Here is a 24,566-nt window from a genome sequence, read left to right on the forward strand (position 1 = left end):
TGAGAAGATGTCTATGTATGAAGAAGTGGGCTCTCCCAAAATATTAAATCTGCTGATACCTTAGTGTTAGACTTCTCAGTTTTCAATATTGAAAGAAATAGATTCCTATTGTTTATAAGCCATCCAGTATTTGTTATTTTCTTATAGGAACTAAAATGGACAAAAATAATCTTTTTCTTGAATTTAATGGGAAGGTAATTTAGAGGAAGAGTTGATTACTTTTTTTATTATTGAGATACAGCACCTCATACATCCAGTGACAGAGCTAATATTCAAAATGAAGCTCTTTTCTTTAATCTCTGTGACTGTCAACAGCCCCCAAATCCTACATGGGATGGGGGGCTCTGTGACCACTCTGTTACCCTAATAACCAGTCTTTCACATGAGAACTATTTCAAAGTGTCTGAAAATTTACAGTTAGAGGAAAAATAACTGAAATAATTTAGTAAGCTTTCTTAATAGCTATTCATTGTGACAATATCAAAAAAAGTTCTTTAAAATAATAGTTTATATGTGAAAGTGTTAATAAGACAGCATTACTTAAGCCAGGCATGATTGCACACTGCCGTAATCCCAGCAACTCAGAAGGATGAGACAGAAGGATCACAAATTCAAAGCTAGCCTCAGCAACTAAGTGAGGCCTTAAGCAACCTAGTGAGAACCTTTCCTGAAATAAAAATAAGTAGATAAATAAATTTAAAACTTAAAAAGTGATGGTAATGAGGCTCAGTGGTTAAGTGCCCCTGAGTTCCATCTCTGGTTAAAAAAATAGTATTTCTTAAAATACATATTAAATTATAATCCTTTGTGATGTTATTATTTTCTCATTTCTCACATAAAATAATGAATAATCAGAAAGTTAACTATATAAGAAATATGACAGGGATTCTGGATCTCAGACACTCATGAGCTTGTGGATTTTATAAACTCTTACTTCATAATGCTTACAGACCTACATGATTATTTTAAATCAGTTTAACAATACTTGTTTTGTGAGTGACTAGTTGATTTTGGTGATTCAAAAACTCAACTCCCCACATTGTTATTGCTTATTATTTTTTATTGCTGCATGGGTTCCTCCAAATTGAAATACAATTGGTCCTTAGATAACTTGAAGTTGTTCAACTCTGCTTAACCTAATATAAAATGCCAATTTTTAACTATTAAAACTCAAATTACATGCATGATAAAGACTTACTGTGATTTCTGAGCACACAAAAAAGAAACATTACCCCAAATCTACAAATCAGAAATGTACTAGTATACATGTTTTGAATTCATTCCTTTTCTTAATATCCTGATGATACATGACTTTACATTCCCTTCTAAATGTCCCTTCATTTATTTATTAATTCTTCTCTTATTTCCATTCAGTTAATTGCAGATATGTGCTTCTCATATGATATTACACCCATAAGCAATATTTTCATAAAGATGGTTAAAAGCTCTGGAGTTTAAGCTGCTATGGATTTTGAGAAGGCATTGTCCAATTTTGGGATGCTGAACTATTGTCTATCTTTGAGTTCAAAACCCCTCATTTTCCCACTGATTTCACTATTTTTGTTGTTGCTGTTATAAATTATGTATTAATCAAATGATGTGACAATTAGTAGAATAATGCACTCAGTGGGTGATCAGTGACTAGATGTCTTTTTATTAATCACCTCTGCCTACTTTACATATTCACGGAAGCTTAAATCGTTCCAAAAAATCTATGCATCAACTATCCTTAACCAAGAAGTTTGCTAATTGCCATGGCCCACCTCTCTCAGTTTATAATTGATAGCCCTGACTTGTTTTCTATTTTAATTTGTTTTCTGCTGTGACAACAAAATAATTGAGACTGGGAAATTCATAAGGGAAAGAACTTTATTTTGGCTCATGGATCTGGAAGATCAAGAGCATGGCTTCAGCATCTGTTCATCTCAGGTAAGGGCTTCATGGCAGAAAACAGAAGGGCAGTTGGGTGTGTGCAGAAAAAATGGGGCTGATATCTTGTGGCAGCCTCTGAGGGAAAGGCATTAATGCATTCATAAGGCTTCATGCCATCACTAAACACCTCCTATTAAGCCCAACCTTTAAATAGCACTGTGGTGGCAATAAAATTTCAACCTAAATTTTATTCAACCATTAGCATTCTCTTTTACATGTCTCAATGCTGTTGTTTTTAGTGGATAAACACTTTGCATGCAAATTTAAGGAAATGAAAATGACTGTCCTTTTCTTGATTCATAGGACTTGATAGAGTAGAGTATAAAGAAGCAAACAGATACAAAACACAGTATATGGAGTTATGGGTGAAAGACAATTTGCAAGATGCCAGCCAAGAATTAGAGCCAACAGAGTCTACATTACCTTGGGTTGATCAAGGAGACAAAATATGAATGGCATCTTGAAGAAGTCAAAATTTCCACTAAGATTTAGAAGTACGTATGCAATAAGAGTGTTTGGGGCAGAAATAAGTAGGCTGTGAGCGTATTTATTTTCAATGATGTGCAATAAACTTATACCTTAATATACAGATACAAAAGATGATCAATTATTCAAGACATATATAATGAAAACAAATTCTGTTTTGCTAAATACAATGAAATTGTAGGATGGTGAAAATAAATAATAAATAGGTCCGAGTCTACATTGTATCTTGTGTCCAAGATAGAGTAAGTTGAACTTTATTTAGTAGGAATTGGCAGTTCCTAAATACATTTGAGCACTCAGCAGTACTGCAGGATTATCTGTGGCAGTGCCAAAAATACATAAGGAAGAGGCCAGTCATGAGAGCACTGCAGTCATAGACACAGGAGGCAGCATCATATGAGGAAGGGAAATTGTTAGTTACAGAAAAGGCTGAACAAATGTCAGCTGCATGGTGGGCTGAACACTCAACCCCCATCTATTAATTAATTGCCTCTCAGCCAATTTAATAAGCATCAACCACCCCTTGAGATAATGCTCATTCTACTTCTGCTTTTTGTTTTCTTTGCTAGACCTGGGCATTTATGAACCTATGAAATTCTTAAAGACAGTGTCTGGTGTTTTAACATATCCTATTTTTCCTAAAAGGCACATTTTTAATTTATTTTTTATTGGTTGTTCAAAACATTACAGAGCTCTTGACATATCATATTTCATACATTAGATTCAAGAGGGTTATGAACTTCCATTTTTACCCCAAATACAGATTGCAGAATCACATCAGTTACACATCCACATTTTTACATAATGCCATATTAGTGACTGTTGAATTCTGCTACCTTTCCTATCCTCAACTATCCCCCACCCCTCCCCTCCCATCTTCTCTCTCTACCCCATCTACTGTATTCATTTCTCTCCTTGTTTATTTCCCCATTCCCCTCACAACATCTTATTGTAATTTTGTATAACAATGAGGGTCTCCTTCCATTTCCATGCAATTTCCCTTTTGTCTCCCTTACCCTACCACCTCATGTCTCTGTTTAATGTTAATCTTATCTTCCTGCTCTTCCTCCCTGCTCTGTTCTTAGTTGCTCTCATTATATCAAAGAAGACATTTGGCATTTGTTTTTTAGGGATTGGCTAGATTCGCTTCGCATAATCTGCGCTAGTGCCATCCATTTCCCTGCAAATTCTATGATTTTGTCATTTTTTGGTGCTGCGTAATACTCCATGGTGTTTAATGCAACATTTTTTATTTATCCATTCATCTAATGAAGGGCATCTGGGTTGGTTCCACAGTCTAGCAATTTTGAATTGTGCTGCTATGAACATCGATGTGGCAGTATCTCTGTAGTGCGCTCTTTTAAGGTCTTCAGGGAATAGTCTGAGAAGGGCAATAGCTGTTTCAAATGGTGGTTCCATTCCCAGCTTTCCCAGGAATCTCCATACTGCTTTCCAAATTGGCCGCACCAATTTTCAGTCCCACCAACAATGTACAAGAGTACCCTTTTTCCCACATCCTCGCCAGCACTTGTTGTTGTTTAACTTCAGAATGGCTGCCAATCTTACTGGAGTGAGATGGTATCTTAGGGTGGTTTTGATTTGCAATTTTCTGACTGCTAGAGATGGTGAGCATTTTTTCATGTACTTGTTGATTGATTGTATGTCCTCCTCTGAGAAGTGTCTGTTCAGGTCCTTGGCCCATATGTTGATTTTGTTATTTGTTTTCTTATTGCTTAATTTTTTGAGTTCTTTGTATACTCTGGATACTAGGGCTCTATCTGAAGTGTGAGGAGTAAAAATTTGTTCCCATGATGTAGGCTCCCTATTTACCTCTCTTATTGTTTCTCTTGCTGAGAAAAACCTTTTTAGTTTAAGTAAGTCCCATTTGTAGATTCTTGTTATTAACTCTTGTGCTGTTGGTGTCCTTTGAAGGAATTTGAAGCCCTACCCCACAATATGTATATCGGAGCCAACTTTTTCTTCTATCAGATGCACAGTCTCTGATTTGATATCAAGCTCCTTGATCCATTTTGAGTTAACTTTTGTGCATGGCGAGAGAAAGGGATTCAGTTTCATTTTGTTGCATATGGATTTCCAGTTTTCCCAACACCATTTGTGGAAGATGCTATCCTTCCACCATTGCATGCTTTTAGCTTCTTTATCAAATATAAGATAGTTGTAATTTTGTGGATTAGTCTCTGTGTCCTCTATTCTGTACCATTGGTCCCCCTGCCTGTTTTGGTACCAGTACCATGCTGTTTTTGTTACTATTGCTCTGTAATATAGTTTGAAATCCGGTATCGCTATACCGCCTGATTCACATTTCCTGCTTAGAATTGCTTTTGCTATTCTGGGTCTTTTATTTTTCCACATGAATTTTATAATTGCTTTATCTGTTTCTACAAGAAATGCTGTTGGGAGTTTGATTGGCTTTTCATTGAACCTATAGAGAACTTTTGGTAATATCGCCATTTTGATGATGTTAGTTCTGCCTATCCATGAATAGGGTATATTTTTCCATCTTCTAAGATCTTCTTCTACTTCTCTCTTTAGGGTTCTGTAGTTTTCATTGTATAAATCTTTCACTTCTTTTGTTAGGTTGATTCCCAAGTATTTTATTTTTTTGAGGATATTGTGAATGGAGTGTTTTTCCTCATTTCCATTTCAGAAGTTTGTCGCTGATATACAGAAATGCCTTTGATTTATTTGTTTTGATTTTATATCCTGCCACTTTGCTGAATTCATTTATTAGTTTTAGTAGTTTTTTTTGTAGAACCTTTTGGGTCTTCTAGGTATAGAATCATGTCGTCCGCAAATAGTTATAATTTAAGTTCTTCTTTTCGTATTTTTATGCCTTTAATTTCTTTCGTCTAATTGCTCTGGCCAGTGTTTCGAGAACTATATTGAATAGAAGTGGTGAGAGAGGGCATCCCTGTCTTGTTCCAGATTTTAGAGGGAATGCCTTCAATTTTTCTCCATTCAGAATGATGCTAGCCTGAGGCTTAGCATAGATAGCTTTTACAATGTTGAGGTAAGTTCCTGTTATCCCTAGTTTTTCTAATATTTTGAACATAAAGGGATGCTGTACTTTGTCGAATGCTTTTTCTGTGTCTATCAAGATGATCATACGGTTCTTATCTTTAAGTCTATTGATGGGGTGAATAACATTTACTGATTTCTGTATATTAAACCATCCTTGCATCCCAGGGATGAATTCTACTTGATCACGGTGCACAATTTTTTTGATGTATTTTTGTATCCGATTCATAAAAGGCACATTTTGAAATAAGCTGTCAATCACATTAGTGCTACAACTGAAAAAATTAAGTAAATGAGATAAATACCCTGTGAAAAATCAACAAAAAATTAAATAAAAATTGTTTCTTGGATTTTAAATGAGTGAAAAGAACTGCAGTTAAAAACTTTGAATAATATAAGATACAGATACAAAAGATGACCAATTATTCAAAACATATTTAATGAGAACAAATTCAATATAAAATTTGAATAATCCATAATTTAATAAGTATTTCAACTGTCAATATATCCCATGAGAAAAATACTTCAAGTGTTATTTAAGATCAAGTTTAGGAAGTTCATTAATAAGAAATTGGTCACAAGTACAATGTAATGCCTCAAATCAAACAGCACTTTTATTTTACCATATTTTTGTGCTAATTTGCAAATAAATCAAGAACCTTGTATATTAATGACTATAAGAACTTAAATGTATTATATATCTAAAACAAATTTAAAAAGAAGAGTGAAAACAAGCTTCCTAGAGAAAAAAAAATAGATATTACACATATACATTAACATTTATATAAACGTCAACCTGAGAGTTTTTAACAGGTGGTTGTAGATATTCAGAAATGCCTAAGCCTGTGTATAACAATGTTTACAAAGGCAATTTAAAGTATTATGTTTCATTAGAATGTATTAGTAACATTTTAGGGAAAATGAGTAGAATACTTCAATTTCAAGAATGACATAATTTAATATAAAATAAATTTATCACATAAATATATTTCTAATTTGTAATGTTACAACATCAAAAGAAAATTAAGTTTCTTGATGGATAAGCAAAATCAAAATTCATGAATAATTCAAATAAAATAGTATTCATGTTCAGGTGTATTACATCTTTGGATACTAAAAGCAAGTAAAATATCATTATAAAACCATTATGGTGAATGTATGAAGTGAGCAAGACAATTCAGGAGATTAATATAGATAAAGATGTATCAAAAAGTCATCTAAAGAAGATTATAAAGAATACAGATAGACTTCTCATTTGAAATTTTCTATGCTCATATATGAATGCACAACCAGTGAAGTTGTACAACATATACAACCACAAGAATGGGATTCTAATTAGAATAAGTTATACTCCATGTATGTATAATATGTCAAAATACACTGTACTGCCATGGATATCTAAAAACAATTTTAAAAGCCCATTAAAATTCAAGCCTATATTTTAAAGAAAAATATTGATTTTTTTTTTATCCCTTAATAAGTACTCTTTTTAGTTAACATGTGTTAGTTGTACACTCATTAGTATTTAAAAATAAATTATTTGCATTCCAATTTCCACATTCTAAAGCATATCTACAAAATATCATTACAATACTATTTTATACTCATTCATGGATCGAGATGCTGATCATTTAAAGCATTTTGAGTTACTCCATAATGCCAACATTCAAGGAACAAAAATAAAACTAGATAGAATTCAAGTATTTCAACTCCATGATCAAGGTAATTTATACTGAGCCAGATGCCCTGTGTCTGTATTCACAATGATTTTGATAACCTATGAGATGAGCCAAATCCATATTTTATATATTCAAGGCATAGAAAACAAACACATTACATCTGTAGTGAAAATTATCAATATATATTAATGTTAAAATTATAGAGAATAAAATACATTAACAAGTTTGGCAAGAAATAAACCGGTTTATTTTTATCTTTAATGTTATCACAGAATTTTTATTTCTATATTAATCCATTTTCAGATAATTCCATAGAAAAAACCAACTTTAATTAATTGTGTTAATTTACTGCATATGAAACTAAAGAACATAAAGTCATAGCACGACACCATGTTCTTAATATGTATATGTGGGGACTCGAATTTTAAATTTAGAAACTAGAATTTTAGAATTTTTTCAAGGAGGTTACGATATATTGTTGTTTGGAATGTAGTATTTAGTTTTTTTGTATTGTTATTAACTTTTAAAAATCATTTTTTATAAAGTTTTATTATGATATTAATATATACTAGACAATAAGTTATTATTAGGTGTGCAAAAATTTAAAAAAATACAGAATCCTTGTTCTCAATTTTCCCTTAGTTGCTAAATAGAAATATACATCTCCACTTGCCTGCTCCACTTGCCTCAGTTACCATCCAGTACAACTGTCTTTCTGAAGTATTAATTCATGAAAGAGATTAATGCACTGATTAGGATACAGCTTTCATTGTCTAATCATTTCACCTCTGATCATTTCTGCATTAATAAAGGAGCTTTGGTGAGACACTGCATATCTAAACCTCAATGCCACTTTAATAAGTCCATTTTTGTATTTAAAACAGCAGAGGATTAACACTTTATTATCTCAACATAAATATGTTAAACAAAACAGATAACAGTCATTATAAAGCAGGTTTTGATATTTGTTGATTAATAGCTGAGAAAGTGGTGACCAGCCCGTTACCTAGGTTTGTTTTACCACTGATAATGAAATCTATAATTCCAAGTTCATAGCCACAGAGAAATGGGTTTCTAGAATTGAGATGCTGTATCTATACATAAGTGTATCTGGATGAAAATTATTGCTAAGAGATGTCTGACCTAAGGCAAAATTTTGTGATAATTTTTCTCAGTGTGATTCTTGGAATGCTGTAGACCATTATATTTATTTTATTTAAATATAATTTATTTATATTTATTTTTAAAATGCCATTTTCTAAAATAGACCTGGACCAATTAAGCTTCCTTGAAAAGCAGGTATAATTATAATTTATATAGAAACATTATGAAATAAAAGTTTTCAGAAGCTAAAATATTATATTCTGCACATCTGTTGGAACCCAAAAGCTTGCAGGTGCTTCTTTGGACAATGACATTTCCATCATTTTCCTGACAAGCAAAGCTGAAATATCAAAGTTATAAACATTCTGTTTCTGTGTGCCAGCTGCTGTTTCCATGGGAAATAACCTAAGTTGCAAAAGCTAGGTAAGTGTACTTACCTTAAAATCGTAGGGTTTTTGAATATTTTACAAAATATTAAAATATTTTGAATATTTTTAAAAGTATAGTATTTATCTTTGGTATAACCTAGCAATAGCTATAAAAAGAGGGGAATTATTTAACCAGTCTGAAAAGAAAATCTGTTGTTTATCTAGATCATTCTTTTTCTTAAAAAATCTAAGAAACTTGTGTCAGAGTTGTAGCTCAGTGCTAGAGGGCTTGCCTAGCATGTGTTATGCAATGGGTTTGATCCTCAGTACCACATAAAAATAAATAAAGGCATTGTGTCCTAAGTAATTGCTGCATTTATATTAATGGAGTCTAACAATTTTATCTTCTCTTATATTTCTCTAGCATTTACAACACACAGTGTGGTATATGCCAAGAAGTTATAGAATGACCTCTGATGCAAAAAGTCCTTAAAGATGGAATGACCCTCATATTTTATTGACACAGATAAATTTTTTATATATGATACAGTTTGTGAAAAAACTTTCTTCTTTCATACTTTTTATACATAAAATAATAGTCATATTTATAGACAGAAAAGATTAAAATATAATTGTACGATGCTCTTTTAATGTGGAAGAATCAGAAAGACTAAAATCAAACATACTTTAGACCCTAAGAAAGCATCCCTGAGTTATATTGCTAGTGGATATACTGTGCCCTGTTATTAAAAAAAAATTAGATATTGCTTTCTTCTTTCAATTACTTGGGAGATTATTTTTTTTTTTTAGTAGTGAGCACAGTTATTATGAGAGTTTCCTCAAGTTGATATGGACTAACTTGAATTCTAAAAAATATACAATGGAGGACAGCTTGTACCTTTGGAAGTATCTACAAACTCAACTTTTACTTATACCAAATATTAAATTTACAAATATTCTTAGCTTTTTCTGTTTTAACTGAAGACATTTCTAACTTGAAATGGCACTAAAAGTATCCATATTATGTTTATGAAAGGGAATTTCTATAATTTCATTTTTCATAGTAAACTAAACAGAAGATACACTGCCCTTGAATTAAACCAAAGTTTCTTACACCTATGCACACTGATATTTTTATACTATTAAAACAAAAGTTATATATAATACAAGAGAGTTATACTAGAGTTGATACACATAAGCATTTAAATTCCATTGGTTGATTTTTAGTGACTATGTTACGAATACATTTTAATAATATGCTATTTAAAATAAGAAGTATATACAAACTTTAGAAGTTTAGCAATGAGTTCTCTTATTATTCAGATTGGCAGTCATTCCATCTAATTGTGAAATTTTCTGAAGATAATTCTTTTGTTTCAGTCTTGATTCTTTTCTTCAGTCCATTAGCAAGGTGAACTTGCTGTGACCAGTTGTCTGTCCTTTCCTACCTTGGATGTACTCCGGTAGGAGAAGGACTAGAATATCAGCCAGATTCTATAATCTAAATAGGCTATTACTTTTAAAAATTGACTTTTTTAATAATAAATAAATGTCATGTTGTATCTATCTTTTTTTACTTTTCCCACATTTTATTTTTTGCTAAAATCTATTTTTTCTTTTTCCCCTTCTATATATTTTTTTTATCTCCACTTCTATTCTCAGAACAGTGATTTGATACCTTTACGTAAAAAATTATATTTTTATCCATCTCCAGTTCAATTTTATTTCATAGTACTGATTAGAACATTTGTAAATCATGAACTTAGTAGAAAATATAGAGGCTTTTAATTCCCATGCAATGTTACTATGAACTAACTCTGATGAATCAGTGAATATCACCTAGGTAAGTGCTATCACCTCTCTTCTGCTATCACTCTGCATCACCATAGGGTAAAACTAGATGTGCTAAAGTGCAGGTCCTGAGCAGCTCACTCCTGAAACATAACTAGCTAGCTGCTTAGAGTTGATACAAAAAACCTAGTTTTATCCATGGCTATGATTATATGAGATCCTTTCATGATCAATATTTTCCAGTACTATGTTCCTGCCTTTCTTGCTCAGGACAATGTGACAACTTCTTTTCTTCCTCACAGTGCTGCCTAGATTAATATTTTGCAGTAGGAAATTCAATAGATATTAACCAAAAAACACACATAAATTGTTATGCTGAGTATTATGACTAATAAAACATAATCTCTTTGTATATGGTTTTTGTATTAAAAATTTGTATGTCATCCTACTTACTGATCAAAATAACCTGTTGAGATTTTGTGACAGAGGTCAAAATGAGGGTTCCAGAATTTTAATAATTTTCTCTAAAATACACTAAAAGTGGGGAAATGATTTCTATCAAGTCACATCTAACAGTTTTTCATTGCTAAAAAATATTTACTTTGCTTCCTATTAGTATGAAGTCAAATAAAATTGTAAATGTTGTTAGCAATCATAAGTAACAGAGTGATCTATATTTTAGTAATCATCTAAATTCACTTTAGACTTAATGTTTACCTTAATTCTAAGTTAATGATTTATTCTATCATCTACATAGTTCACGAAATTGTAAATAGCTGAAAGTTTTGTATTTTAATATTAACAGCTAGAGAAAACCCAAGGAGTTTACTATAATAGTGCTTGAATATGAACTCAGGATTTTTTTGCAAATTGTGTACTACATTAGGAATTTTAATATGTTTATTACTCTTACAAAAAGAAAAAAATACTAAGAAATCAATCTCAAAAAGTATTTGTTGAATGGATTAGAAAAGTCTGCAGTTTTCAAATTATTATGTGAGTTATACTTTGATGTTTGAAAGAATATGCTGTGCAATGAAAATACTGTATATATATATATATATATATATATATATATATATATATATATATATATATATTCTTGTTCTATGTATACTTTGCATATGTACACTATCTTCTCGACCTTTGGGAAATGAAACAACAAATTATAGGATTAAAGGTATGATCTAGGAAACTAAACTCCAAAAATTATATTTGAATTGACCAGAAAAGTACTAGTGGGCTGTCTCTTTCTAAACCAATTTAAAGTCCTATGAAGTAATTCACTAATGTAATTGAAAAAGTGTCTTAAATTGTCATTCTGTACTTAGTGGTAGCAATACTAGCATCTAACTGAACAACCCAATTCTGTAGCATGCAGTTCAATTTTCATAATTAATCATGTTTTAATCATTAGAACATAAAATAAATTAATTTGGAAAACATAGGCAAAATGAATTAATTTGTAAATATATATAGGCAAGAATAATATTTCCACATATATTATATGCCTAATTTTTTACAAATAGTTGTATCCAACTACCATGAATATCTAATCTCTGACATAATTTGAGTGTCTTATTTGATATACAGAGTCTCACAAATATCAATTAAGACTACCAATTAACTTGGGGATTATAAATATATAATGTAGAAAACGTGACAGCAGGTATGAAAGTATTCAAGTCCATGGGCTCTTTATCCAGTAAAACTAATCAAAAATCATTTTAAAAAGAAAGCAAATATAAAGCTATGGCAATAGTCTTAAGGATAAATAGAAAATGCAAAAATATTCAGGAAAAGCTGAGAATGTTTAGTACCCAGGCCCCTCAATTGCCTAAATTCATGGTGGGCTATATAACATCCCCAGATCCAGGGAAGTTAAAATGAGCCCAGAGTTAATACTGCTCAACTCAAAAACACATGTTTCCAGTCTGCCAATGATAGGGGTTTTTTCCCTTATGTAAATTTGAGCTAGAAGAAACTCAATCACCTAAGTCCTAGCTACTTAAGGGCAAAGACTAACACATTGGGCCTAAAGGGTCACTGTTTTAATTTCATGAATGTCTGGAATCTCTTGTGATGCAATGGAGAGTCTCCACCCAATTTGTTTTTGGTATACTATTACATTTGGACAGAGAAAAAATATGATTAATAATTTAAAGCTGTGAGGAGGCTCTCAATGAGTGCCTCACTCAGGTGTGGCAAGTGCTTTAACACTTAATAAAAGATGCAGCCCATTCAAGCAAATTTCTAAAGTTCTTCTCCTGAGGCTTCACCAAGGAGAGCCCTGAGGCAAAGAACTTTTTCACCTGAGGAGAGCAGAACAATAGCAGATAAAAAAAGCTCTGGACAGAGTTTTCTTACAGGACCAACACTAGGACAGTGAATTTCTTCTATTGTTCATCCTGCTTGGATATCTATGTATCCAGCTAGGGTTCTCCTCTGAAAACCTTACCTTCCAGAGTGATTTATGAGTCTCACAGTGATGTTCATGAGTCTCTTCATGAAGCCCATCGATGGCCATTTCAGAGGGCTTGGAGGTGGTAAACCTTTTTGAATCAAATACAGCATCATCTACTCTGTGGTGGCTGAATTTCAGGAGCAATACTTGAACAAATAAAAGTAGTGAGTCTTCCACATCCACAAGGCAAGCAGCTGTCCATTCACTAATTTGTAGGGATGAACACTGGGAAGATTTTCACTGGGTATACACCTCCACTGTTGCATGCTTTTTTCTTCTTCCTAGGGCATGCTCTTTATCCTAGACAGATAGATCAACACCGAAATGGTAGCCTCCAGGAAAAGGACACATTATTATACAGGAAAATAACAAGGGAACAAATGCTTTCCCCTCCATATTCTCAGGCAATGAAAGACAAAGTCAGAAATCAAAAACATGTCCAAACACACACACACACACACACACACACACACACACACACACACACACACACCTGAAAAGGGCCTGTGTCCATGCACAGTGTCATCTGACTTGTATGTTAAACCATGTTCACATGTAATAGTCTCTATATGCTCAGCTCTAGTGTCCTTGGGCAAATTCACCAGAGTTTTCAGGACTCTGTCATGATTCTGTGCCTTCATTGTCAGCAAAGCCTCCTCCTCAGTGCTTTAATTATAGTTGGCCATCCATGGAGCAGTAGATACCAAGAAAGTAGGACTCTGTATTTGGTGAGGCCAAACAAGTAAGCAGATTGGGACTCTGTCTGCCTCTGAGTTCCTAGCTACCTTTACTCTTAGTTCAGAAAGTTCCATCACCAAGGAAGTGAGGTGAGGTCACTCAACTGAAGAAAGTGAGATGAGGTCACTTCCTTAGCAACCACTTTCACCAATCAAGTGTTTTCAAGTGCATTATGAGGAGAAGGCTGCACCCACCTTCCCATGACTTTTTTTAAAAGTTGAAAGAGTCAGAAAAACATACCCAAAGTCAAGTATCCATACAGGCCTGGTTCTGTCCATCTTTCCTGATTGAGAAGACAGAGCTTGATTCAGAGTCATCCTCTCATTCTGCCATGTTCTTTATCCTAGAAGGTGTCCTCTTGGGACCTACAGAGCTGCCTTCATATACCCTAGGGATCAGTCTGGCATCTACCTTAGAGCCTCTCAAAAGGACCGTAATCCCCTATACACCTCTACCACAACATTCACTCTATATATGCTCTTCTGTGAAATTCAACTGAGGTAATTTAATAAGCTTAGGGTTACCATGACATTTTTATTTGAGTGAGGAGTCATTGTAGAGGAAGAATATCAGTATGGGGAAACATGAATATTCAGAAGACAGAATCATTCAAACAGTGGAACCAACATAAAACTATGTATCATCTAAATCATAGAAGGAAAATAAACCAAAACAGTAAAGCTTACCTAATTATTAAAATCAAAGTTAAATCTTTATTATGATCTAGATGTCTGGCTACACATAGATTTCAACTTTCTAAGAATTACATGTGTATATTATACATGTATATGAAACTTACAATATGTAACTTATTTAAGGTCAGGTTGTCCTTATCACATAAGGTCTTTTCACTTGAGAAGTAAAATAAAAAAGAGAAAAGATGGCATTTTTAAGGTCATATTAATCTATACTTATTCAGCTTTTAATGTGCCAAATATTAAGTTCATTTTCCAATACTCATCATTTTTCATTTAATACATTCAGGTAAATGAGTTTGGAAGACAGATAGCCACCTAGGAAACCATCATTCTTGAATGCCCAAAGGTAGCATAAAGAAATAGGATTTTAGGTGGAGCTTACAGAAATCTCAGAAAATCTTTCTATGTATTGGCTTAGTCATAATTTGGAGAAGAATCTTGTTTGTCCTCAGCTTTCAAAAATCATAAAAGATTTTTAAAATGCTTTTAAATACTTTAATGGATGACAATTTGTTTAAACTCCAACTGTGGTTCATTTTTTGTATTATTTCCTTTTTGTGATAACATTACAAAAATAAGTGTAAGCTTTTTAACTGTAGGTTTTCATAGCAATTCAATACTCCTTCCATAATTGCATTCATTGTATCTATTAAATTGCATTTGAGAGTTATCAGAAGAGTTATATTTTATGGGGCTAGGTTTGTGACTCAGCAGTAGAGTGCTTGCCTTGCATGTGCAAGGTGCTGCGTTCGAGCCTCAGCACCACATAAAATTATATCAAATAAAGGTATTGTGTCCAACTAAATTGAAAAAAATATATTTTAACAAAGAGGAGTTATATTTTAGATATTTTAGTTAAGCTTTAGATACCTTATCAAAAATATTTCACATTTCAATGGTGGTAGACTGTGTGAAATTAAAGCTGTTGTTATTTTAAGAATTTCCAAAATTAATTCTACTTTATAAGTATCAAGACTACTCTGCATAATGTGCTATAAAATTGTACTTTGTTGAGATGTATTGAATTAGGGTGTATGCAAAAACTAGTTTACTAAAAATTAAATCTACACTTAGAATGTTTTCATGTTGTCTTAGAATTTGTAATATTGATTAATGTTCTTATCTGATCATTATATGAAATATTTTCTTAATCTTTACAATATCCAGGAATTGTATTAATGTGTTTGCTTTCAATTATTTTTTATCCTCAATTTAAATTCCATGTGACCTGTAACAATTTAACTCCTCTTAACATGCTTTATTGATTAATCAAATTATCTAATTAGGGATTAATACAATTTAGTTTTCTACCCTTGTTATTTCTATTAGCTTTACAAATAAATGGTACTTTTCCATTGTATATACACGAAGTATAAATAAAACTCATATGAATGGAGATTATTAATTTTTAAACAAAATTTGACTTCCTATATGTTCTGAGATTCTGTTTGCACAGTAATGTAAAAATCCAATAATCTTGTTGGGGTGAATCTCTTTAAATAACAGATCTGTTAGACTTTGTCTGTTAACTAATCAAACAAGTTTACTAGAATTACTTCTATAAGGAAAAATACCAGCTTCCAATGTTGTTATGTATTTCTTTAACTGGAGAAATCAGGTTGAAATATTTATAAGATTGATTTTAGGTCCTGGCATTTCCACACTGATACAGCAAGGCTAGAAATTATATGGCATTAGCTTGAATTATCACATAATATCCTTGAACTTTTGGGAAAGTATTCAGGTTAATTTTTGTACAACATGTTGTAGAATAATTTTTTAGTCTGGTTATCTCCTCAATTTATTCATGCCTTAAATTAAAAGAACCACTGTTTTTTTTTTTTAAGGAAAGCAGCTACAATATTTTTTTAATTTAGTCACAGAATTATTTAACATAGGGGCAAGGAATTATGTTACTGTCAGTTATTAGGTCACTTCACTTTTACCTTTCCCTTGCCTAAGCTAGAAGGTACAGCAGTTTTATGATGAAACATGACTTTTGATTATTTTCTCCACTGTACAGTGTTTACATCAGACAAGTGATAATTTTCTGAAGGTAGTTTCTAAAAATCAGTGCTGGTTTTCTATTATTATTTTTCTGCAGCATCAGTAGTTGAATCCTGTAAAAGGATTGAAATATTGAAATACTCTAATTGAACAGAAATATTGAATTCTCCTGAAATCTTTGTTTGGCCACTTCATCATAAACTCACATTTCACTTGTAAGGCAGAAGCAAAGAGAGCTTAAATAAAATAAGAACATATTCTATTCACCAACCAAGAATACCCACAAGAGTAAATTCAGAATTCTTAAAAAATTCTTAATTTTATAATTTTTGTATTCTAAAATTTTATTAATATCCTATATAAAAGTAAATCTACAGGGAGGTAAATAAAATTGCCTTCTCCTAAGACATCATATACTTTACCTCAAATGACACTATTATTTCTTCAATAGCTCTGTTTTTTACTGCTTACCCAATTTCATGAACTTATATGATGATGAGTTTGACACTCTTAGTGATTCTCTCTAGTTCATATATTCTCTAAATTGTGGCAGGATATATTTGCTTACTTTCATGCCTGTTATAATACATTTAAAAAGTAATTGGGGAGCAGAAGTAGATGTTGCAAAAATTCTCTTTGGTAATTTTTTTTCTTTTTAACTGAGAAAGATGCTACTTTAGTCCTTTTAAAAATTAAATTATCTAAGGAAATCCTAACTTCTCTCTCTCCACTGTCCCTGTTCTCTCTCTCTCTCTCTCTCTCTCTCTCTCTCTCTCTCTCTCTCTCTCTCTCTCTCTCCCCTGAGTCAGAGGTCAAAAATGATTATCACTTTACAATGGCAATAAGTCCTGCTGAATTATTAAACAGCAACAAACGGACTTGTTCCACAAAGTCAGTGCCAGTCATTAGGGGCATCCAGTAATATGGTTTTAGTCAAGACCACTACAGCAAACACAAAGATAGATAGATCTTAATAAAGGAACTTTAGTAAAAAAATCAAGGGGTTTCAGAGAAAGAAGCCATAAAAACAAAGTGAAAATAATTACAGACAATGTATTTAAAACAAGTATTAGTAATAAATTATTTTTTGGTAAGTAACTTTTTAAAGGCACTTTGCTCAAAATAACCTAGTAATGTGTCAAAAGTTCAAGTAGTTAACAGTTAGGTAATAAAACAGACTCTCATACTTAGGTACAGGGTAACTTAAGACAGTTTACAGAAAAACACCTAAATTCTACTTTCCAAAAAAATCCAAGTGAGTTTTTAGTTGACTTAATCATATAACTTTATGAACAGAATCATTCTATTTTTCAATACAATTTAATGATTCATTATTTAAAATAATGTGTGTATGATGAATTTAAGCAAGAAAGAATCACATTTCCTGAGCTTCAAAAAATTACACTATGTCTCAAATTTTCTATTTATTGTCATTTTTATCAATTATAAACTTTTGAATTAAACTTCAAGTATGTATTTAAATATGTGGAATGTGCAAATATGCATATAGTATAACCTTATCACTGCATTAAACAATATAGGCATTTTATTATTTCATCTTTATGAAAAGTAGAAAAAAAGATATTCATTATTATATATATTCTAATTTCTTTATGATGAAATATGTGAATTATTATATTTAATCAAGGTAATAGTGTATTATTTTTCCAGACATCACAGATCTAGATGAAAGAAAACCAAAACAATTTAAATATTTTTCTTATGAGCATGTATTTCATATTGCTTTGGCTATTTTTAAGGTATCAAAATAAAATTATCCTGAATGGAATTTAATAGGCAGGGAGACACTAACAGATTGAACATAACTGCCCTAAGGTATGCTGAAGTACACTAAGGTGGTACAAGAGGAAAAAAGTACAAGATACAAGAGGAAAAATGAAAAAAAAAAAGAGAAAAATATGTTCAGAGCACATAGGCTGATTTGATATAGTCATCTCATCTGTGTGTGCCACTTGGTGTTTATGGATGTGAGGCTTCTACTCTCATATGCCAAGTTCGCAGTTAAACATTTCCTTCTGAGCTACTGTTTTAAATGTGTAAAACTTTTTTCTGTCTTTTGGAAATTCTTCAGTATTGATTAGGATGAATATCCCTTCAGTGTACATAATGCAACAAGGTTTCCTAAGGAAAGGACAAAAGGAATAAAAATTTCTAAAAATTAAGAGAGAGGTCTTTGAACAGATTTGGAATACTTTCTGTAAACTTACTAATTTATTATTCTTGAAGTTGGGAACAAAGTTTAAGTTCAGGGAAATTCCATTTATAAACAAAACAGTGTTTTTATGTCTGATATAAGCAATAATTCAAATCCATGGCAACCCCATCAAATTATACATTAAAATACCATGGTTTATTTCTATAACAAGAAAACAAAATATAAGGGTGATACCTATTAATGAGATTCTTACAAAGGAAGAGGAATCCAGATGGAAAAGGAATGGAAAGAATAAAGGGTAGGTGGAACAATATCTACATATGTGAATAATTTATCATTTGTTTATTACTAGTTTCTTATTAGTATCTTAGATAAATAATCATATTCATTGTTATTTGTTTTTCTTATGAATAGGAATTTTTCTTTCTTATCAATAGGAATTTATAGGAAAAGTTCCCCAATGTACTCAATAGAATTTCAGATATTCCTTGGTGGATTTATGCTCAATAGTGTCTTATCCATGTGAATTGAGAAACCATTTTTTACCTGAGGTTTTAACTTTCTAAGAAAATATATTGAGGATAACAATACCCAGCAGGAAAAAAGCCCTTACCTGCATTTCTTCCAGCCACAACTCCTAACCTCCACATGTATTTGATACTTCAGCCCCATGAACCAAGTTAGAGACCTCAAACTCATACACTGTCATCCCATGCTTTAATCATGTTCTTGCCAGGTGACATTCTCATGCATAACCTTTTCCATAATTAACCACTAATGACAGTAAATGTACTAACATTTACAAATTCACATTGATTAACATTTTCTCCCTAAAATCCCTTTTGGGATTTTTCAAAATATATACCTTACTATATGCAAACCTTAGGATTTGTATTGGCACATTTCTAGTAATACTTCCTTCTCTCCTCCTTACATTTTAATTACTTTATAATAGTTGTCAAATCTCCTTAATGTTAATGCTGATCTTTGGGAGTAGAATCTCTTATCCATTTTCATAATTATCAATAGGGCTAACACAATTTTTTAATTATATGTATTGTATTACAAATTTTTAATACTGAATTTAGCCCAAGATTTCTCCAGTATCCTGACTTGGAAACGATACTTCTCCTTTTTAAGTACAACATTAACAATAAATTATATTTCACACTTTTAAAATTAAAGGATGCTTCAGGTAAAGGATGGTAAATTTTTTAAAAAGACACCAGTTCTCAGTGCTTCCAATAAAATCAGTGATATAATGTTTTTAGCATTATAAATTAACTAGCAAGAATTTAAGAGAAGAAATACCATTAGAGAAATTTTGAAGATTTTTCAGATGCACCAAGTATGGAAAGGACCTGAAAAATCTAAAAATCTAAATCTAGGACTAGCTAAATATATATGTGTGTGTATGTGTATGTATGTGTGTATGTGTGTGTGTTTATCTCCATTATATTTTATAATTCTCAACTCCATGCTCTCTTCCTGGTCTAGACTGAGGACTGAAGCTTTATGCTTTGGACATGATCCTTTAGATCCTGTGAATTATAGAAAACCAGATAGATTTGAGGATAACTGGCCAAAATATAAGCAAGGAAAAAAGAATAAAAATTCACACATCAACAACAGACCATTTAAAGTTCATTACATAGCCAAACCAAGAGGTATGAGAATATAAGAGTATCCATAAACAGATTTTTCAAATTTAATCTGGACCAGTTCTTACTCAGAAAGAAATGGAAAATGGACATGACAATCAATATCTAAATACTAAGACAATCAATAATGGAAAATAGGAGGATGCCCAGCAAGAGGAGAGGGGTGGGGCGGCCAAAATCTTGCGCAAAGAGGCAGGAGCCTGAGGAGCTTTGGCCTAGTGAGCTTGGGGCCACTTTCCCAGCGTGGCCAGGAGCCCAGGTACCATGCATTCCCCTCTTCCTACTGCTCCCCATACCTGTCCTACTGTTGACTTCCTTCCCTTTGGCCTGCTTCCCACACTATCTACAGGGCCACGGAGATGCTGGCTGAGATCCTGGAAATACATAAAGATAAAAGTGGAGACCATGGAAACTACCGTGTTGGAGAGAATAAGGATGAAGGTGGCTACAGCAGCAGCCTTGACCACAGTGGCAGGGCTGCCAGGGGCAAACCACCACCATCACCAACAACAACCCAGCCTGTGATCATGCTGCAGCCCCTGGTAACCGAGGACTTGACCCTGGTGCAGCACCACAAGGTGGTGACTCTGGTGCAGATGGGGAGCATAAGGACTACATAGAGGAGACACTGGTCACCTTGGCAACATGAGCAGCCCCCAGAAGAGTCACCTAGGTGGCGGGAACAGTGCACCTGCTGGCAGCCTGTACACCTGGCAACCAAAAGTGGAAGTAGAAGCAGGTGAAGATCAAGACCCTGGAGGGCCAGTGCAGGGGTCACCATGTGGACCTCAGTGCACATTCGATGGCTATGGAAAATGCTTTTCACTGGACTTCAACTTGCTCACACATGTATGAATCCATACAAAGATGGGCCCTATGGTTGCCTCTTCCATGGTTTTCATAAGAAGTTTGCTCAGTCACCTAACCCTAAATCTCAAGTTTTAGCATATGAGAAAGCCAATCACAACCAGTGAAAAGAAGAGAGAATACCTTCTCAACTGCAGGCAGCACCTTCCAGGAGTGTAATTGGAATGAATATGCCTCTCCTTTGTATATTATTTCTAGTAAGAATTTTAATAATGAATCCTACACACATAACAGAATGGTTTTGATAATGAAAAAAAATTAAAAGGAAAAATAAACTTTAAACAGTATTTTTGTACAGTGTGGTCCCAGCAGGACAATTCATGAACTCAGCATCAGAAGACAGTTCTTTAAACAACAGTGCTAAAATGGGACTTCTTTTCACATTCTTCTAAATATGAAGCTCGAGCTTATAGCTCAGTTGGTAGAGCTCTTTCCTAGCACATGTGAAGCATTGGTTTGAACCTCAGCACCACATTAAAAATAAAGGTATTGTGTTCCTCTACTATAAAAATAAAATAAATATGAATCTTACCTGTTGCTTACAATTTTTTAAAAAATTGCACTTTACAAGTGTGCATATTATACACTTTTGGAGGATATGCTTATTAATGCTATATGTGATTTTTCTGGAGGTTGATAACTGCTCATTTTTTAAAGAAAATCAACCTCAAGGAAAGTTATGTGCATACCTCAAAGTAATCTCCTGTACCTAAATAAATAAATAGATAGACATAGATAGATAGATAGATAGATAGATAGATAGATAGATAGATAGATAGATAGGTAGATAGATAGATAGAAAAAAGTTGTATAGGTTTTAATTGCTATCTTAATTTTGGTTTTATTCTTTGATGTTAATACATTTTGTATGATTGTGTTTTATAGTTGTCTGGAATCATGTAGTATCAAATATTAGATGTGATTTAATAGTTTTAATCAATTTAAACCCATCTTAGTCATTTTTCCCAACAGAATACTGCCAAATTCTGATGCTTGGTGTAATTTCTTTGCCTGTTCAGTTACAGAAAGTGGTGCTCACTTGTACAATATATTGTACCTTTGAAAACGTGATTTATATAATCCTATGTAATAGAAAGAGGCAAAAATAAAATATCAATCCTAAAAAAAAGAATATGGCAGGAAAAAATAATGGAAAGTAGAGAAACTGTACAGAAATAAAACATTAATATAAAACAGACATAAATAAAATGTGCCAAGACAATGTGAATTTCCATGTTGGAAAATGTCAAATGTACCAAAGGATGAAAATAGAATAAAACAAAAGATAAATTTGTGCTCTTTTCATTAACATTCTATCTTTGGGATTTAAAATTATTTTCTAAAATATAGTAATATTCAAAGTTTGATATATCCAAAGTAAAATGTTTAAAGAACAAAAGTAGGACTTGTAATTGACTATAGCTTGGTATTTAGAGATATACTTAATATTTTTAATACTATAAGGGATGCCCATAAAAAATACATTTTTAATCCAATTAAATATTAATGAGCATATATAAGAATGACACTTCCCCCAAGAGAAAGGAAAAATAGATTTGAATTGTGACCAACTACATAAATTTTTATTCTTTTGTATTAATATCAATTACCTTTATTTATATTCAAATGAAGATTGTCATAATTTATCTTTTTTATTATCATAGAGAAAAAAAAGAATTCAATATCATATCCTTCAACATTTCTTATATAATGCCTTCTTGAATCGCATTTACATGCTATGTTTTCAAAGTTGTTCAAAGCAGTAAGGTAAAATTTTTCTATAAGCATATACATTTTAAAAGTTAACAGTATTTGAGATTACTAATTACTCTGTTTACATAAAAATGAGCTTTTGCTCATTTGTATATACTTATTACAAACATTTTCAAAATTACAGAGCAATTGCATTTACTAAAACAGTAAGAAATTACAAATTTAGTTTAAAATGACACAACTATGTCATTATAAAGATACCACAAAAATAGACATTATTGTTTGAAATATAATTAACTCCTAGTTTTAAAAATGCATGTAGTTCTAAATATATTTGATTATCTGAATTAATTCTATAACAATAATGATTTACATTGCTATACTCAAGTTATTTAATATTATTATGAGTACTGGTGATAATAATATTTAAAATGCTGTGGCAAGTAAATATTTAAAATCCTCAATCTTGTAATATCAAATAAGACAAGAGAAAAGATAAGTTAGTTTAATTCCATTCATACAAGTATTTCTCTCAAATGGATATAGAATAAAAAGTCTTTGAGATTAAAATCTTTAGAAAAGACAAATTAGTTTGCATCTGTTGGAGCTTTTAGAAGAAATAATGTGATAAATGCTAAAAAAAATTCCACAGGTAGTTTTGTTGTTATTCTTGTTAATACATTTTTAAAATATTTTTAATTGTAGAAGGACACAACCTTATTTTATTTATTTATTTTTATTAGTTGCTCAAGACAATACAATGATCTTGACATATTATACATTTGTTTATTTTTTATGTGGTGCTGAGGATTGAACCCAGTGCCTCACATGTGCAAGACACTCTTCCACTGACCTACAATCCCAGCCACTCTTAATACATTTGTTAATATTGCTTAAAAAGAAATGGTTTTGGCACTTTCTGAGTCTATTAACTCAAAGTGTGTCTATGCCTCAGCACCTCTGTGAATATTCCCTTACTTTTGGAGGGGGTCTGGTTTTATGTCTCTACTGCATTTCAAAATTGCATTACTATGAACATTGGAGTCAAAATTGGCATTTCTGAAATTTGAGTGGGAATTCACAGTTTATCAAATATATCAAACGTTCTGTCAATAGATCCCTCTAAGAATCCTCAGAAAAGTATATTATTCCTCATTCATTGCCAAGGAAGGAAATCAGGATCACAAGACCTAAGATGGCACAGCAGAAGATGCAGCACTTTAATAACACATTTGGTAATATTAATTTTAATAAAATTTATTTTACTATCCAAGGTTAATTAGTTACTTAGCCTTTTTCAAGATTTGTTTATTTATTTTCTCATACATGATCCAGGGCAAACTGAACACTTGTGATTTGATAATTGTAGACCACGTATATTACCACTCCTTTTTCTTCTTCCAATACACTGGAGTATCCGAAATTTAATTTTACCCAAAATACTTCATCCTTGAGCTTCTCTTTCCATCAGTCCTATTTTGCCATATATTATGAGATTTATTTTCTCTTAAGAGGTAACAAAGTAATTTTTTTTTTGTAAATATATTTCCCCGGTCTGATTTTAGTTTCTTACTGTAATTCTGAAGTTGTCATGACTAATTTTTCCTGGTATCTGGACAACTATCTGTGATTATAAAACACTTGATATTATTTATTTCACAATACTAATGAGTTTTCTTTTGCTTTAGATTTAATATAATACCAAATAATTAGTCAAACTTTAAAAAAAAGATAAATTTTTTAAACAAAGAGAAATTGCACTCATTTCATTTAGTTGAAAAGCTTCACAAAATACTTCAAGTAAAAGTTATCTATCAAGTACTAAATGTATTCATATATGAAT

Source organism: Callospermophilus lateralis, chromosome 12, assembly GCF_048772815.1.
Source record: "Callospermophilus lateralis isolate mCalLat2 chromosome 12, mCalLat2.hap1, whole genome shotgun sequence".
Classification (NCBI taxonomy): domain Eukaryota; kingdom Metazoa; phylum Chordata; class Mammalia; order Rodentia; family Sciuridae; genus Callospermophilus; species Callospermophilus lateralis.